This window comes from Cryptomeria japonica, chromosome 8 (assembly GCF_030272615.1).
Source record: "Cryptomeria japonica chromosome 8, Sugi_1.0, whole genome shotgun sequence".
Classification (NCBI taxonomy): Eukaryota; Viridiplantae; Streptophyta; class Pinopsida; order Cupressales; family Cupressaceae; genus Cryptomeria; species Cryptomeria japonica.
In genome coordinates this window covers 714,655,677-714,674,768 of record NC_081412.1, presented here as the reverse complement: position 1 = coordinate 714,674,768, position 19,092 = coordinate 714,655,677, and the positions used below count along the sequence as shown (strand labels likewise).

Genomic DNA, 19,092 nt, shown 5'->3' with positions numbered 1-19,092 from the left:
AATATAAATTATGCATTTGTGCTTTGCCCCAAAAAAAAAATATCCTAGAACGAAAATTTATTATAGTTAGTATGAAAGTGTCAAGTCCAACAAGTGTAGATAATTTATATCTATTTTTTAATTGTGGAGTTTTATTAACCATTTTGTAACTATTGAAATTCGACAATGTCTGAATCATCCTAAAAACTTTGTAAAACTTTTGCACCTAATTCTCAACTATAGAACTTTCAACCCCATTTTCCAATTGTGAAAATCCATGTGTACCTAAACAATGTCTCCATGCAGCTGTGTGCAACTATTGGTGTGAGAGAGTGTAAGTGATTGTCTGTCATTTCTTATGAAATTAATTATTACGGTTAGGGAATGGGATATTAGGCTTCAATGTTTTAATCTAGCTTAGGAAGCCTCTTTTTAGATCGATTAATAATTTATATAAATATGAATTTTTATATTTGTTTCATTTGTAAAGTTGATGTAAGAAAGAATTTTTAATTTTTATATTGAAATAAAGAAAAAATAAACAGAGTAGCAAAAAGGCTATGTGAAATAAAAATAAATCAACTAATAGTCAGTCCAAGAAATCATATTACAACAATACAACAAAATGCACATGACAATCAAAGAAATAGTACAATAGCAGAATTACACGTCAATGTGAGTAAGAGAGGTAGAGGAGAAAAGAAAACAAAAAAAGTGATAAGTGCAGAGTAAACTGATACACACACATTCATTACAAAGATGGTATATAGAGTGGCTCTTTCATTGCATTCATGAATTTAAGTGAAAAATGGTGTCCCATTTTTCTGCTATTGCTACAACTATTTTAACTGTTGCTCTCCTTTTTCACTATTTACTTATAAGAAAAACACTAAGCTTTTTGTATATGCCCTACAGGAAAACCAAAAACCAAAATATTAATTACATTTTATCCTATGTTTACATCCAACATATAATCCCATTAAAGAGTAGTCAAACCAAAAAAATTAAATGCAGTTAATATGTCAGCATTGGAAAATTCTAAGGGTAAAATTATGCAATAAAAAATTCATTTAAATTTGTCATGTCTATGGTGAATGAGAGGACATGGTGAGTTGAGAAGATAATAGGTGGCGGGAAAGGAAGGAAGGTTTGGAGAGAAATTAATGAGGCAACTAGAGGTTAATTGCAACACTTCCCCTTAATCACAACTTCCATCTATGACATGGGTCCAAGTTTTCTCTTTGACCAAAAAAATTTCTTTACCTAGTGCCTTCTAAAGATATTTGTAAATTGATCTTCAAATCATCAACGTTCTAGAAATATTTCTTCAGTGTTGATCAACTCTTTGATGAAATGATACCTTTTATCAATATGTTTATTCATTTTATCAAAAAATGGGTTCTTTGACAAGGTTATAGCCTATTTATTGTCACAATAGATCTATGTTTCCTCTTGTTGTTAATTTGTAAGTCTTTCAACTTTTTTAGATCATCCATATTTTCTGAAAATCTATCCCTATAGCTGAGCGACATACTCTTCTTCAGTCAATGAAAGAGTGACAATTGATTGTTTCTTTGAATCCCAAGATACTACACTTGATCCAAACTTAAAAACATATCAGAAAGTGCTCTTCCTATCATCTATATTGCCTACCCAATCAGTATTAATGTATCCTACTAGCTTGAAATCATTTGACCATGAGAAGAGAATTCCATAATTCCTTGTTCCACTAATATATTTCAAAATAAAAAATGAATAATGGTATTAAGATCTACAACTAAGGTTTAGGGTTTAGGCAATTTCTATGGCCTTCTTTTTTTGTTGTTTCTTGCAAGGTCAAAGATGGGAAAGTCTTTTGCGGGACCCTTGTGGGCTTCCCAATCTAAAGGTATTTATTTGAAAAAGAGCATAAGTCAAGATTTAAGGGAAAAAAATTCGCAAATCTTTCCCCCGCCTCTCCGTCATACAATCTAGGCTCTTTCTTTGCAGAAGATGATCTTATTTCTTTTGTGGATAAGTTACTAGGTGACATATCTCACCAAATGGATGTTGGGAGATCATTAGACATTCCAAAGTCTTCATGCAAGGTACATGGCCTAGAGGTTGATGTCCACAATGACAGATGAATATAGTTCTTGTTGAGCTAAGGATTTCTTTGATTGGTATATTTCTTTCATTCAAACCCAATATAGATCAATTTAGATGTTGAGTTGATTCATTGTGAAAATTAAAAGGCAATGTTAGAATCAATGCTATGCCAAATGGCCTATTTTTGTTTAACTTTGTTACTAAATATGATCCTATTGAGGTTCTAAGGGGAGGTCCTTGGACCTATGGAAGAAAAATTTTGAATTTTTTGTCTCTTTGTAAGTGGAAGACATGTTTTGACCCCTCTACAAATCTAGGTTCAGTGGCTCCTACTTGGATCCACATCCCTACCTTATCATTAGAATTATAGAATCTTATAGTATTTAAGGGGATTGCAAATACTTTTACGCATCTTTTGGTTGTTAATAAAGTTGCCCAATAAAAATATTGGCTGATTATTGTTGAGATATATGTTAACATGGTTGTTAACTCAGTCCTACCTACTAGTATCACTTTAAAATTGAAGTTTGGTTCATGGCTACAACCTATTTAATATGAAAATACAAGTGAAATCTTTAAAAACTATAGGAGACATGGTCATTTCAATACTGATTGTAGACGACAACCTTTTAAGAAGAATCAATCAATGAAGAGAATAAGATTGAACCCCCAAAATGAACTTAATTAGTAATTAAATATGGATAAATAGAAGGTAAATGATATTAGGTCTCTAGTAGAGGCAAAAAATAAGGAAATAGAGAGTAACTCTACTTAGAGGTTAAATTAGGATAAAAATGGTCAATAGTGCTATGCCTTCTTGTTGAACACCCCATAAAACTGAGAAGGGGGGTGAATAAGTCTGGACCTAAAAAATACTTAATTTATGATTTTCAAACTTTGAACCACACATATAGTCACAAAAATAATAAATCATGAAACCATAAAGGACAACAAACACATGAACACTAGATTCACATAGAAAACCCAACTAGGGAAGAACCACTATGAAACTCAAACTCACAATATGAATATAGTTTTTTACAATGTTGCCTTTGAAACACACTTCTCCTGAGAGGAATTGTTGGACTAAGGTACACAACCTTAGGGAAACATACAAATGACTTGCAAAACTAAAACACATTGTCTCAGGAAAGATACATAAAGTTGTTAAGAGACTCATTGTCTTCTGGCAAAGAAAGGAGTAGATAAATTGAAATAAACAAGATCCCCTAATCATGAAATTATCCATTAACCACTATGTTAGGCAACCATGATCATGGAAAACATATTTGACTTCAAACTCTATCTCAAAACTCTGTCAACAAAAGATATTATCTTCAAAGATCCTCAAAACTAACTTTGACACATCCTCAATATTAGATCTACTTGCAAACCACCAATATTTGTTTCTTTTCAATTAAAGCTCCTTCCATGCCATCACTCATACAAGATTAAACATTAAAACCCTTTAATAGGTCAGCCACAAAGAGAATAGACAATATAAAATAAATTTTGCCACCCAAAACAATAACAACTATTGTTGTCTAGTCTAGGAGATAAAGAGAACAAAAAAATTATAACACCACTTTCAAATTTTCCAATGAATCGCACATGCTAATACAACTTCGAAAGTTGGCATCAAATGAAATGTTTAGATAAACATTGAAGCATTTTAATTTAGTTGGCCCAAAAATAAATCTCCAATACAAATTTCACTATGCTGATCTACACACACCATGGTAAGACCCAAAATACTAACCAAACTCATCCTCCAAAGAAAACTCGCACCAAAAGAATATGGTACAAGAAGGATACAACACCAAAGTAAACTGGAAACTAGATTAGTTGACAACATAGAACTCAGAACATCATAAATTTTCTTGCCACTCAAATCATCACTTGAAAATTGAACTATAACTCTACACAAACCACATGAACATGCCCTTTGAATTGTAGAACATGAATCCATATGTCTAGAAGGCACCAAGAATTCTCCAAGCTAGTTCTAACATATAGAATTACTATCAACAACAACAACCAACCAACCAACTCTTCCAACAGAGCAATAGAGGACCTATAATTTAGATAGTTCAATATACACAAAACATAAAAATCATATTAAGAACCATAGCACATAATCTTCACATAGTGGAGGATTGCAAGGAATTCTTCCACTGGGACATTAAAAACTCTTTCCTACATAAATACTATTTATTTCATATTGAAACTTCTACTATATCATCCTTTCTGAAACACTTCACCATCTCCACAATACTAGAACACATAAGTACTCTTTCCTACATATTGAAACTTTCACTACACCATTATTTCAACATCTTCACCAGATAACTCAATAATACTAGAATCCTCACATAGTGACATCAATAATAATACAAGATGGGTTAACATCAATGACAACACAAGACATGTTGTCATGAATCAAAACAAAGCACAATAACTCAAGCTTCCAAGACTTCTTTGTAGATGAAAAATTAAAAAATGAAACATCCTACAAAAGAAAAGGAGGTTGTTGTGCACCTAGAGGTTTGAAACTCTTTATAAGGATTGAAGTGTCCAGAAAATGCATGTCAAAAAGAAATAAGGTCAAGATTTAGAAGTAGATAATGCTTAAGGAACAATTGATGCATCTAATCTAAAGAGGGATGTTCAAATCTAATCTTTATAAGGAAATAATGAGAGAGTGTCTCAATAAGAGAAAAGGGTTAACTCACCTTATCAAAATGAAGTTGTTTAATCCACAAAATTAGAAGGAAATAAGGAAAATGTGAATCCAAATGTGACTCATAGTGGTCTTCCAAAGACACATATCTCCTCAATGAATATTGATAGACAATTTTTTCTTGAAAACCAACAAAGGATTGATATAGGGTTCAAATATATTAAGGACAATATAGTGTCACTTGGGTTTTCTTCTACTCCATCTTAGTTGAAAATTAAAAAATGCCTTGAGGAAGACAACTCTGAGGCACCTCTGAGGTTCAATAGACTCAGGTTGGTGGGAATTCTAAAAGGAAAAAGAAGGAAGATGTTGGAGGAGAGGGTAATCAAGATGCCTTTCTCGAAGAGAATCAAGAAATAGAAATGTAGCAAAAGAAGTCATTGGTGGGAGGCCAAAAATATTGGATAGACTCTCTAAGTAAAAAAAGAAGAAGTATATCAATGATAATACCTCCCCTTTTTGGTGAGGCTCTATTGTTAGTACTAGGTGGTGCTAAGTTTAGAGTTTATATCATTTTTGTCTTATGAAGATTAACTCTTGGAATATCAGAGAGCTAAATAACCATGTTAAACAGTATGCTTTGAGATGTACCCTCATGGAACAAAAAGTGGATGTTTTACTTATCCAAGAAATCAAAATGAAAGAATTAGTTTTTTAAAATATTGTTAAAAATTAATGATATACTACAGATTTATTTGTTAGTGATGTTGAAGATGCCTTTGGTGGTTTGGATACCTTGTGGAACCCTACTAGATTTTCAAGAGTTAAAGGGAATCTTAGCAAAATTAGTCTAGTGGTTATAATGTTCGTGTGAATGTCAAAGTCAAATCCTCATATATACAATATGTTAATGGGATTCTTCCCTTGTGAATTTTTGGTAGATAGTAAAAGAACATCTGGCCTACTAGATATTCTTAAGTCATGCTGACAATTTTTCGGATGATCTATTTTTAGTAGCTAATATAGTGAATGAATGAAGATATATTAGGGCAATATGTCGACTACTTGTTTTTAGGATTTCATTTTTGGAACTATTGTTGATAGGAGGATCTTATAGATGTATATAAATAGATAGTAAGGGGATAAGAGTTACCCTTTTTCCTTGATGTCAAAGGTGGAAAAGTGTTTTGAGAAATAAGTATTTTGTTCTACACAAGTGTTACCATTAATGAAAAGGGGGATATTGTTGTACATATAAGTCTTTGTTTTCATTAATGTCAAACTTGTTGATTGGAATATGTCTTGGTTGATTCAAGGATCTGGTCTAATACAATGCAGTGCTACAAAATGGTGAAAGGTGAATTTTAACTATATCTTCATACATTATATGATGTCTAGTGAAAGATCCAAAGCTATGGTGATACATCTTGCAATTTGGTGATGTTATCTTGTTGGTCTGGGTGTATAACTTTTGTTGCCTAATATAGCTCAGTGATTTTTGGTTGCTTGCGGATATATGGAACTCACTTGAACAATTTCTAAATAGAATAAAAATTTGTCTTTTGATGTTCTTAGAACTCTATTGGTATTCTTGATATACCAGTATGATGTTTCAGTCATGTCTAACTATTTCAATGAACAATTTATCATACAGTTTGATCTTATATGTGGAAAATGTGTATCTAATGTTTATACAGTTGATATATGCTAGTTGTGAGTTTATATTCTTTATATTTCAGATATTCATATGTTGTACAGTTGAAGACATTTTAGTTTGTGCAATAATAGTAAGGTAGTATAGAAGGCTAGGTAATATAGTTTGTGGTGGAACTATGACATATGATTATACCATTGGAGAATGGTGTTGGAGATAAAATATCTTATCTCATTTTATGTTTCTAGTATTCAAATTGATCTACAATTAGAGTTAATTATGTTAGAGGGGCGACAAATTTAGTTACAGGGTAATGGTGCGGAGGAATGTGTTACATTCCTTGACTTGCAATTGATTAAGTATTGTCATTGGTTGATTAAGGTTCCCTTATGTTTTATGTTAGCTCTTTGGTCATTCGCAAATATTTTTGGTGATTCAGATTGAAGTTTGAGCTTTGTATATTGGCATGAGTTAACATTTTCATCTTTTGGGATCGACTCATGGTTTTTTGGTCCATGTGGTAGCATGTGGTTATATAGGAGCTATTTTGGGAGTATTTATAATGTTTTCCTACATGTTGCAACTCTTGAAATGCTTCATTTTCCTTAGAGACTATTTTTGGGTCAATGGTTTTGCATATACATGTTACATCTTGTTAGGCAACCTAGTAGATGTTGTTGATGTTGTGATTGATATTTAATGGATAGAAACATAGTATTGATAAAGAATGAGATGAGTGTGGGTATAAAAATCATTTAGATAAAGATTAGAGGTTCAAAAGTATAGCAAAATAGAGATGAAGACTATTTAAGATTGTACTAAGTCATGAGCTATTCTAGTAGATGCCTCTATTCTATAGTTCAACTTTGTTGACATTGTTATATTAGAACAATTGTATCTTTCCTTGAGAAGTGATCTTCAATGTGTGAAATTAATTACTTTATCTTGCCTTAAGGTTGTGTACCTTATCCTACAAGTCAACTTTTAGAGTAGTGAGCTCCTTGGCCTTTGGCCTAAACTCTATAATTAGTTATATATATATATATATTGTGATTTTGCTTCTTACTATGGTTTTTTCCTAGTTTGGGTTTACCATGCAAAATATCATTGTTCATGTGTGTTTGATTTTCTGATTTAAATTATCTATTTAAATGCTCATGATTGGGAATGTAAATGATAAAGTAAGAAGTTAAATTGATCAAGATTTAGTATATGTTGATTCACCCCTTCCCCAACTCTCAACAATCTGGTAGTGTTCAACAACTTGAAATTAGGTGTTCTCACATCTGACGCAATTCTTCAAATTTTCATTCCATCTCCTCCTATTGATATATCATCTACTATTTCTCTTGATTATTCCTATATTGCTACCAAATTTATCTTCTTGTGATTTACTTTAGTGAGATATACATTGTCGTCCAGCTATAATTCCTTAGGAAGATTTCTTGATGGATATTGTAGGTTTATTTGTGGAGTCCTACGTCATAGATTTGGGAGGCATCATTGATGATATTCATTCTCTCTTTGATGAAGATGATCCTTCTTTAGTTTTTTCAAGGGATCACTCTTACCCTCTTGTTAATTATGTACATGATGATTATTTTGAGTTTAATTTGATTGTGGATACTTGTGTACAACATTTTGTGGAGGCCTCTTTATGTTTAGAGGAGTCACCCGAGCCCTTGGATCATGTTCATTATTCATCTTCACTAGATATTGGATTATCCTTTTCAAGATTGTGGCCTAGTATACCTAATTTGGAAGGGAAAACTTTCAATATCGACATGGGGACACTTGAGAAAATTTCAGAGACTCCATAAATCTTGATTTTCCTTTCTACATCTTACTTTTATGATTGGGGAGACTTCATACATACATCTTTGGTTTTGTTTCTTCCTAAGGGGAGGAATATTGATCGATGCTCATTAAGAAGCTTCCAATTTAGAGCATCTACCTTTGGTACACATTCTACATTAAGGGGGGCGGGGGCTACTTGGTTTCTCTTCTTTCTTCTTATGGGGGAGACTTTTTCCTCACATGGGTTTTTGTCCTTCTCATTTCTCTTTGAAAGTTATTTTGTGTTTTCATCTCAATTTTGGTGGGTGTTTTTTCTAATTGGTTTCTCCATTTCCTTGTTTGCAAGAGATTGCATTTGCATTGTTCATTGTTACTTAACATGTCCTAGTTTTTGAGACCCATCTTTGATGCAGAGGTAGGGGTTAGACTCAAATAACAATCTCAACCTATAAGGCTTCTACAACACAACATTCAAAACAACTCATTTTGGGCATATCTACTAGTCTCCACCATGAGCCACTAAAAGACTTGGAACTTTACTCATGAAGTTTGGATAGAGGGAAATCTTAACAAGGACTTGTGCTATATCTTGTGGAACTATGTGACATTCTCCTTTGTTGTCTTACAATACCAATTTCCAAATCCTTTAGAACTACAGTGTTTTAGTTGGCAAATATGGGGTTTCAACCCTTGAACAATATGACAACATTAAAGATTGACTTTCTCTAGCCCAATGCAGGTCTAGGAGCATTCCTAATTTATCACCAAACACCATAGGGAGGTTTCCAAGTGACTCTAAACAAGAAGAATCATGACTACTCACGGGTTTACTAAGACTATCAGTTCTATCCCAATAGGACAGTCATAAAATTTAGCCCAAAAGTTTGTTGTTTGCATCCAATTTTGGTAGTATTGACTCAATATGAACCTTACACAACCTTTCCCAACACTGCGCAAGCTTGTGGGGTCCAATTTTTTCACCAACCTTCACAACTTTGGTTTTCAATCCTCCTTTAGACCTGATACATGAGGATATCAGACTCACAGTAAATTATGAACACGTGCAAACCAAACCTTACACACCTGCAAGCGTGGATTATGAAAGAAAATACAAAAATCTACCATTCCACAAATTTTTTAGCATTTTCTACTAGTGGAATGAGGATTTATACATTTTTAAAGGCCACTGGTTACCCTAACTAGGGTTCCAGACCAGTTTTAGAAAAATGCTAATAGCATTCAAAACACACAATAAAATTAAGTGAGACCAAAGGAAAAATAAAGTACATTCAAGTTCCAAACAACTCCAAGTATTCTTAGGCCATGATGAGTACCGTACATGCCATACTAATTGCTGCAGCTGCAAATGTTTTTAAAAAAAAAGTCTTCTAGGACTACCTATAGTAAAATGGCCATAACTTTCTTGAAACTTGATGAAATTACACCAAACCAATGACAAATGAAAGATAAGTCAGTCCTCCATCAATTAAAATAAATTTCAGACTAGTACAATGTTGTACAGAGCCATACAATACAAAAGAGAAGCAAATAAGTGAGGAAAGTGTAGAAAATGATGAGTTTTTATTGCTCCAACTTCAAACCGCCATCTCAAAACGGGAATATTGAAAATAGAAGTAATTGGACGAATCCTCCGTCTGCATAACCACTCAAAACAGGCTGCCAAGGAATCCTGATTTTGGCTTATTTGTCAACATTTATCTGGATTATATATACTCCTTATAAATTGGATGTCTCTTCTCTACTTTCGTATCATATTTTCTTCAGAGGATTAGCACAAAATGGCGAAGGTAGTTCTGTTGTTAGTGATGGTATTAATACTGGGAGTGGGCATTTCAGGCGATGTGTGCGTGAATAATAGAATGCTCTCATTGAAGATATAAGGAAAAATCTACCGAGTTGTGCTCTATCCCTATAGTGAAATTTATTGCAGCTAGTTCGGATGTGTCAAGTGGAACTTTTAAAAAACTATATGATTTTTTATGACTTGCGAGTGTGCTTCTTAAATGAAAGAATCAAATCAGATGTGTACAATTATTGGTAGCTGTAATTTTCTTTCTTGTGCCAAGATACCTTATTCCCCTCGCTTAATCTGAAACATTTCATATCAAAACTAGTTACAATTAAACTCAGGAATAAAATGTATTTGTTAGTCTACAGTGGCATTCGGTTTTTAATGAAAAGAATAAAGAAGATTCGTTATTAGAAGATCACAACTAAATTCCAAGGAGAAACCATTAAATATAGAGGCGTAGAAATGGAGTAGCCGTGGACCTGGAACTGGGAATGTGAACACTAGCAAACCTCCATCTCAATACATGAATGATGGAAATATCAGTAATTGTAATTGGAAAAAATAAAACCTCCATCTGCATAACCAAAGAAAACAGGTGGCCAAGAAATCATATTTTGGGCTTATCTGTCAACAGTTATCTGGATTCTACTCCTCGTAAATTGGATGTCCCCTCTCTGCTTTCTATCATATTTTCTTTAGAGGATTAACAAAATGGCAAAGGGAGCTCTTTTCATAGTGATGATATTAATAGTGGGAGTGGGTATTTAGGTAATGTGTGCACAGCTAATACGTGTGCCGATTAAAATGATTGTCCAGGCGCACTTGATTGCTGCGGAAGCGAAAGTGATACTTGCGGCGAGGGACTTGTATTTTGCACCGATGTTGTGCAATGCACTTAATCTGCCAGAGAGATACCCTCCATTCTCTTGATGTTTTCTATATCCATGAATTATTAATATCAACGCTTCTATTTGACGTGAAAGGACTTATTAATGGTTTGTTTGTCTTCCAAGTTATTTTCAATTTCATAGTTATCTCTTTAAGAAACTATGTGAATTTGAGCTTATCTGTCAACATTTATCTGCATTATACTCCTTATAAATTAGATGTCCCCTCATAAATTAGATGTCCTCTCATATTTTCTTCAGAGCATTAGCACAAAATAGCGAAGGAAAAGGTAGTTCTGTTGTTAGTGATGATATTAATAGTGGGAGTGGGCATTTGAGGCGATGTGGGCGTGAATAATAGGTGAGGCGATGATAATGGTTGTCTGGACAGGCACATTTGATTGCTGTGGAAACCAAAATGATTATTGCGGTCAGGCACTCGGATTTTGCATTGCCGCTGGCCAATGCACTTAATCTGGCATATCAGAGATGCCCTTCATTCTCTTGATGTTTTCTATATCCATAAAGGCATAATTGATATTAATATCAACGCTGTTATTTCACGTGAAAAAGACTTACAAGTGGTTTATTTGTCTTCCAAGTTATTTTCAATTTCATAGTTATTTTTTTAAGGTTTATTCATACATAAAAGTTATAAATAGTTATCTTATTTTACTTTAAATAGATTGAGATGAGAATATGTCTAAAATTAGTTAATAATTATTTACCTAGCTAATAAAACTTTCCACAAAATTCTTTTTTACTGGAAGTTAGTGAATACTAAGAGATTTTTAAAGAATGTTGAAATTGACCTACTTAAACATAAAGGTATTTTTTCTCAGAGCTAGGAGTTTAAAAAAATTGTAAATATGTTCATATGTAACAAAAATTAACACAATGGAAAATTTAACTCTAACATTTTTAATAATTTATCTATAAATCTAGTGACCATCAATTGAAAGCAATATAAAATTGAATTAACATAATCATTCTAAAGATACAATGTTATAAGGTATGGAGAAATCCATAAATTGCCTAAACAAATAATATCTACAATTTTAATTTATATTTTGAATATGTTTCTATATTATCATTTGCAGGATTTATCTACTAAATTATACAATGATCAAATAGTCCATGATAATTTTACATATATCAATACATAAAAAACATAAATAGGTATCTTATTTGACTTTGATTGAGATGAGAATTTGTCTAAGAATAATTGATAATTACTTACCTCAACAATAACTCTTTCCACCAATTTTTCTTTTTACACAAAGCTACTAAATAATAGGAGATTTTTCAACAATGTTTGACCTATTTTTCATAGATGTGAGTTTTTTCATTAAATAGACATTTTTATATTTCCATGAGATTTAACAAAATGGAAAATTGATATCTAACTCATTTAAAATTTCATCTAACTCAAAAAGCTCATAGTAGCCCCTACTTGATGATCATATACGACTCTCTCTCCATGGATAGGAATGTGGAGTATCCTCCATACGTCCTCAAGAGTCACAAAAGCCTTCTCGCTCACCAAATGAAATGAACATGTCTCAAAATGCCATCTCTTGACTAAAGTTGTAACAAGACCCATGTTGGTCATAACCTCACCGAGATGCAAAACATTATATAATCCCACATGGCGAATCAAATCACTGACACCAGAAACATCAATTGTGCCATCCTAAATAGTCATCTCAACTAGGTCGGCCACCAAACCCTAATTACATCTTGAATTTACAATACAAATCATAAGAGATCATCTCAGATCGATATACAGATCATTACACCAAATTACAATGCAATATCAACTGTTGGTTCATCGTTAACCCTTCACAAAAATCCGATCTGTACCAAAGTCAAAACCTTAAAACACTCTACTAAGCGTTTCGCTGTTATATAATGTAATTTTTAAAAAATATTAAAATTTACAAATAAGCATATATAATCCTTTCAAATTATTATTTTTTAATATAATTTTCTATTATTATATAATATTATAGTATACTATAATTTTTAAGCATACCTACAATGTAAGGAAGTTGAGTAGCAAAACAACTTCTTACACTAACCTCAAGAGGAGGGTAATGCAAAAACTTTTACAGATCGTCACAACAGTTATAGAAACTTAACAAAAATACTCATAAATAACATTCATACCACAATACAGTGATTTACGTAGGGAAAACCGTTTTGGGAGAAAAAAACCCACACTCCAAAAGTCATCCAATATATTATTTAGCAATCAAAAAATAGATTACAATATACTTGCAGAGCAAGCTCTTCATAGGAGTACCACTAATTAGAAATTTAGAGGTAATTCAATAGCCATAAGACTCTTACACACAAACTCTATCTCACACACCTCATATATAAGAAATACAATACAAGCAACTATAAAACGGTATTATAAAACCATGGGCTGAAACCATCCAATAAAGTTTAGCCGACCCTCTCTCCAATCTAGATGCCTGATGATGTGTTACAACACACATGAATGCATGCCCCTCCCTTTTACAGCTCATTTATGTGTCTAATACAAATTATATTTCCTATTTCAGGAGTATAAACTTTCGGAGGCCATAACTTGTGAACCGTGTGTCTGATTGACGAACCGTTTGAAGCATCAAAAAGCTTGCGAAGTGTTCTATCACTTTATGAATGGATATGTCATTTATGCCTACTTTTTAGGGTGTTTCAAGGCCTCTAAAGTCCTCAAAATTAAGTTTAAACCTTTCATTGGACCCCTCCAAAACAAAAACTTAAATATCTTCAAAACTAACTCTGATCTTGTGATGAAACTTTATTGGAATGCTTATCTAGAAACCTAGAAGCTTTGGGGAGAATTTCACACCATTTTGTGCTGAAATGAAAACTTACTATAAATAGTAACCTCATGTAAATGCAAGGTTGAGACCTTTTTTTTCCCAACATACACATGTTAGCACATCAAACTCCTAAAAATATTCCTCAACATCACTTTTTTATCAAATAATTTTCTCTAATGATTTAATTGGTCTATAAATAGCAACACAACTCCAAATTTTCACTTGATGCTTATATCAAATTTACAGTTATGTATCTTACCATGATATTATCTCATGTCTATAATTTTTTTTAACCTATAATTATTGTATACAAAATATATCATTAATTGTCACATTATCTCATTTAATTAGGAAGCACCATATCATCCCCATGATGTATACATGCACCTTTTTTTATATCATTCTTTTCAAGTTGTCCCCTTCGATTGGGGACATTTTGCTTTCCCCATCTTGTATTGTGTTATCATTTCTTATCCTTGAACATTAGAAGCAACATACCTCTCCCATATCATTTTACACTCACATATTTGATTATGTTCTTAGAGATAGTTTACAACATCTAGTACATCACAACTCCTCTTATCATAATATGTGTACTTGTATTCTTATCATGTATTAAGAGTGAAATTAGCGATGTAAATATTTCCCCATACCACACTTATATTATATCTATAGGACCATTTCAATCTTTTGGTTTTTCCATATTGAATACAACAAAATACCTTTATAATTTTCATAATGATGATTTGATTTTTACTTAATTCTCTTTCATATGATATTATCCATTACATTCACTTCATATTACTCATGTCTTATTTTACTTGTTCAAAACTTTTAGTCACTACATAAATTAGGGCACGAGCAGACATTTCATTTGACTTGTGTGGGAGCAATTAGAGTAGTGGACATGGTGTATATTTATATTTGGCACCTTTATGAAGTTGGAATAGGAAGGAAAGGAAGCCATAGGGAAGGAATGAGACTAGCAACAAAAGGACATACTCATAAAGTCTAATAGGATCAATTACCAAACAAAAATAAATAAAAACAATGGGCAAAGACCACATAACACTAGATACCTAATGCAACCCCAACTAAAAGTGGATCCTCAACATCAAGCTTTCGCCACACATCTCTAAGAATAGTATCGTCAATTGACTCCCAACCAATTATTAGTGTCATGTTATTCTTCAAGATTCTCCTTCATAGGTGGTTCGATAGAATAGATGAGGGAAATTGTTGATCTATATAGTTGATGCGCACTAGGGACTGTGACAAAAAGAGAGAAGAGAAGAAGAGAGACATAGGAGGGATAAATAAGGGTACATTGTGTGTTGGAATAAGAATGAAAGGTCATAGAGAAGCAAAAAGACTAGTAGCAAAAGGAGTAAAGACAAGGAAAACATACCAAAGTTAAGAAGACAACTTTTTCGACTAAAATTAGGGTTTGAACAAGCATTTCATTTGACTTGTGTGGGAGCAATTAGAGTAGTGGACATGATGTATATATTTATATATATTGGCACCTTTCTAAAGTTCGATCCGGAAGGAAAGGAAGTCATAGAAAGCAACGAGACTAGCAACAAAAAGACATACTCATAAAATCTGATAGGATCAAGTAGCAAACAAAGATGAATACAAAGGGCAAACCCTACATAGCACTAGACAATTAATACAATGCCAAGAAAAAGTGGATCTTGATTATCATACTTTCCCACACATCTCTAAAGATAGTATTATCAATTGACTCCCAACGAGTAAGAGTGTCATCTTATTCTTCAAGATTCTCCTTGATAAGTGATTGGACAAGTTACAAATAAGAGAAATTGTTGATATATACAATTGAAAAGTGAATAAGGTAGATGCAAGGATGATAGAGAAGGGAAATTTGTGCATTGGAATAAGAATAAAAGGAGGTCATAGAGAAGTGAGACTAGTAGAAAAAGAGAGCCAAGAGGAGTAACAATAAGACAAGGCGAACATACTAGAGTGAGAACTAGCAAGGAAATAGCTTGAGAAAAAGAGATGATCCCAGTTGAGGGAGCAACCCTTGCTAATAGTCGTGCAACCTCTTATGCACTATAAAAGCGTACAACAAAGCATTTTTTGGCGGCACCGAGTCAATGGCGTAATTAGTAGGTAATGATCTCAGGAAATGAGAACCTGCGAACTTTCTTAAATTGGCCTATGCAGGTCTCGAACCTGTGACCTTCGCGTTATTAGCACGACGCTCTAACCAACTGAGCTAATAGGCCTCGTCGTACGGTACATTTTAGTTCAGTTAAAAACCTATTCTTTAATATAATTTTCAAAGATATTGATAATTGCTTTTCAAAATCCAATTCGCTATTGCAGAAAGAAGTGCAATTGATGTACAAAATTAAAACAAGAAAAAATAGTAAATAGATTTTACGCTGCTGTGGACATCGATCAAATCCACAAACTCAGCACACGGCAATATGCACATTATTCTGTATGCTATAATTCTATGTTAAAACTGTTGCAATTCATTTAAAAATTAGATAACAATAGTTCATCTTGGATAAGCTATATATAAAATATAAAACATAAAAAAATTATATATAATTTATATAGTCTTTTAACAATATATAATTTTTTTTTTAATATTATAAATCGAGAGACCAAAAAATATGTTTATACAGATGAGTTCAGGGGAGGCAGGGCCTCAACAGTGAAACCAAAAAGAACTAGATGAGTTTCATATACAATGCACTAAAAGAAAGCACCAAAATAAAGTTGTGCTTGCTTCCATAAGGAACTAGAGGAGGATTTCATCCTGGTCTTCTAGCCATGTGGTCCACCCCTGTGGTCCTTCCATCTAGACCACCTTCTTCCTTTCCATGATTTGTATGCACATGTCAACCCTGTTGAAGGGGCAAGCTCTGGTATCTTGGAGTTCTTTAATCAGTATCTTAACTGCACTCTCGAAGGCAGTTTGATTTTCTGTGATCCTTGCCCATTCATAACCATCTTGCATCTTGTATATAAACATGGTGGCTTGGCCTTCTTTGAGGAACCGTAGGAGTTTGTTTCATTCAACATTTATCAAGAAGCAAACCTGTACAACAATTTTATAATGTGTGAGTTTTTTTAAAAAACCAGTAAGTTCCCTAGCATTACCTTGGAACTTCTCCTCATTTTTGAGTTTCCAAATAAACCAAAGGATAAAAGAAGACAAAATTTACCAAATTAAGTTAGCATCCTTTTTAAGATTATGGACGAAACCAGTAACTATATCATAAGTGAAGACATGCTTAGTAATGGATATTCCAAACATTAACCAGATCTCCCTAGCAAAAGGGCAGTCAAGGAAGATGTGCCGAGTGGACTCAGGTTTATTGTAGATAGAACAGAGATCATATGCAGCTAGATTATTCCTAATAGGCAATCTATCCAGTAAGAGTTGCCATCTAAAACACTTGATCTTAGGGGGGATGGGAGATTTCCAAAGGTTCTCAAAGGTTTTATACCAAGCGGTAGGGCTGTGGTGGACATTCCATAGGGTGTTGACATGGTCGATCACAGAGGTGTCCTGGTTAAGCAGGTTGTAGATAACTTTGGATTTAATTTTTTGGAGTGGGGAGCCATCCTTCCAAAGGAATGAGAGGTACCTGTGGGTGTCAACATGAGTGTTCTTAAGAAGATTGAGGCTGTTACATGCATTCCTAATCATATTGTAGGTCTGCTTATGCGAAGCAGGGAGATTAAATTTACTACTAAGTTCCTCCTAGGTGATGAGGTTGTCATTTTTGAGGATATCCATAAGATACTTGATCCCCTTGTTATGCCAGAATCTAGCAAAACAGCCTTGGGTTAAGGCCAGTGGCTTAGAGTTGTGGTGGAGGTTCCACCATATCGACCTTTCACCATGTATAGTGTTGTCATAGTCAATGCTAGAGTTGCAGATAAGTCTACGCACATGCTCCCAGGCTTTCTAGATGGACTTAAACACCCAGGTGCCTTGGACAGACACCGAGAAACTTCCAACAAGTAGATCACTGAGTGGGAGGACTTTCCATGACTTGGCAGCCTTGGGGAATCCATTTTGAATGTTGTTTCTAATAAGAATCTTCCAAGGTTCTTGCCCATCTAGTGCATGAAATATCCATTTGGTGGCAAGGGAGATTCCTTGCAGCTTAAGATCCTTAAGGCCCAAACCTCCAATTTTTTTGTCTAAGTGGCACCGGGCCCATTTTACCGCATGGGCCTTTCTTTTGCCCTTACCAACAGACTAGAGAAAGCGTTTGATAGCCTTTTGAATTTCATAAATTTGATAATTGTTGAACATCCAAACCGAAGAGTAGTAGATACTGTATGAGGAGAGGATTTTTTGACATACTTGAACCCTACCTACTAGGGAGAGGATCCTATTATCCTACTTGTTGAGCTTCTTATCAATTTTCCCCTTAATCCAGGTCCACATGTCCTGAAGAGAGGGGGAAATAGAGAAGGGGATACTAAGATACTTGACAATCATGTTGGGTCCTCCCCATGAGTACCCATCTTGCTGTAGCCAGTCTAGAGGTTCATCCTTCCAACCAAGTAAAATAGATTTAGAGCTAGAGATCCTGGCTCCAGAGGCTTTACTAAAGGTGTCAATTTTTAGGTTGAGGGAATCAATGTTTTGCCTAGAGAGCTCCAGGAAAAGAGAGGTATCATTAGCAAATTGGATATTTAGCAATTCAGAGTCATCCGACAGCACAATGCCATGGACTCTAGGAGATAGAGTATCATCTCTAAGGAGATAAAAGAGGGCATCTGAGGCAATAACAAATAGAGCAGGGGCAAGAGGGCAACCCTGCCTTATGGATCTAGAGAGAGGAATAGGCTGGGATAGGGTTCCATTAACTTCAATCATGGTGGAAGCATCTTTGAAGAGAATTCGGACATAGTCACAAAACTCGTTAGGGAAGCCAAAAGCTCGGAGCATCATGAGGATGAACTCCCACTTGACTCTGTCATAGGCTTTTTCAAAGTCCACAAGGAACATGGAAGCATCTTGGTTAGAGGTTCTAGCCCATTCCATGGATTCCCAGCTAGTGACAAGGTTTTCCAATATGTACCTACCTTCAATGAATCCAGTTTGGGTAGAGCAAATGAATTTTGGAAGAATCTTTTCAAGGCGGGTAGCTAAGGCTTTGGAAAGGATTCTATAGGAGACATTGAGGAGGGTGATTGGCCTCCAGTTCTTAATGAGCACTTTGTCCCCTTCTTTAGGGACGAGTTGAACAATACCTTTATTTATGAATTCTCCCAGAGTGCCATTGTCAAGAGCTTCATTGTATATGTCATAGAGGTCATGCGTGATCCATTCAAGATTGGCTTTGTAGAACTCT

General features: G+C 34.0%; 1 non-coding gene across 1 annotated transcript; it reads right to left on the bottom strand.

Annotated features, from left to right (window-relative positions):
* Positions 1-15,916: 15,916 nt before the first annotated feature.
* TRNAI-AAU (transfer RNA isoleucine (anticodon AAU)) lies at positions 15,917-15,990 on the bottom strand. Its single transcript has one exon. It is a non-coding gene; the product is annotated as a tRNA-Ile (tRNA).
* Positions 15,991-19,092: the final 3,102 nt, after the last annotated feature.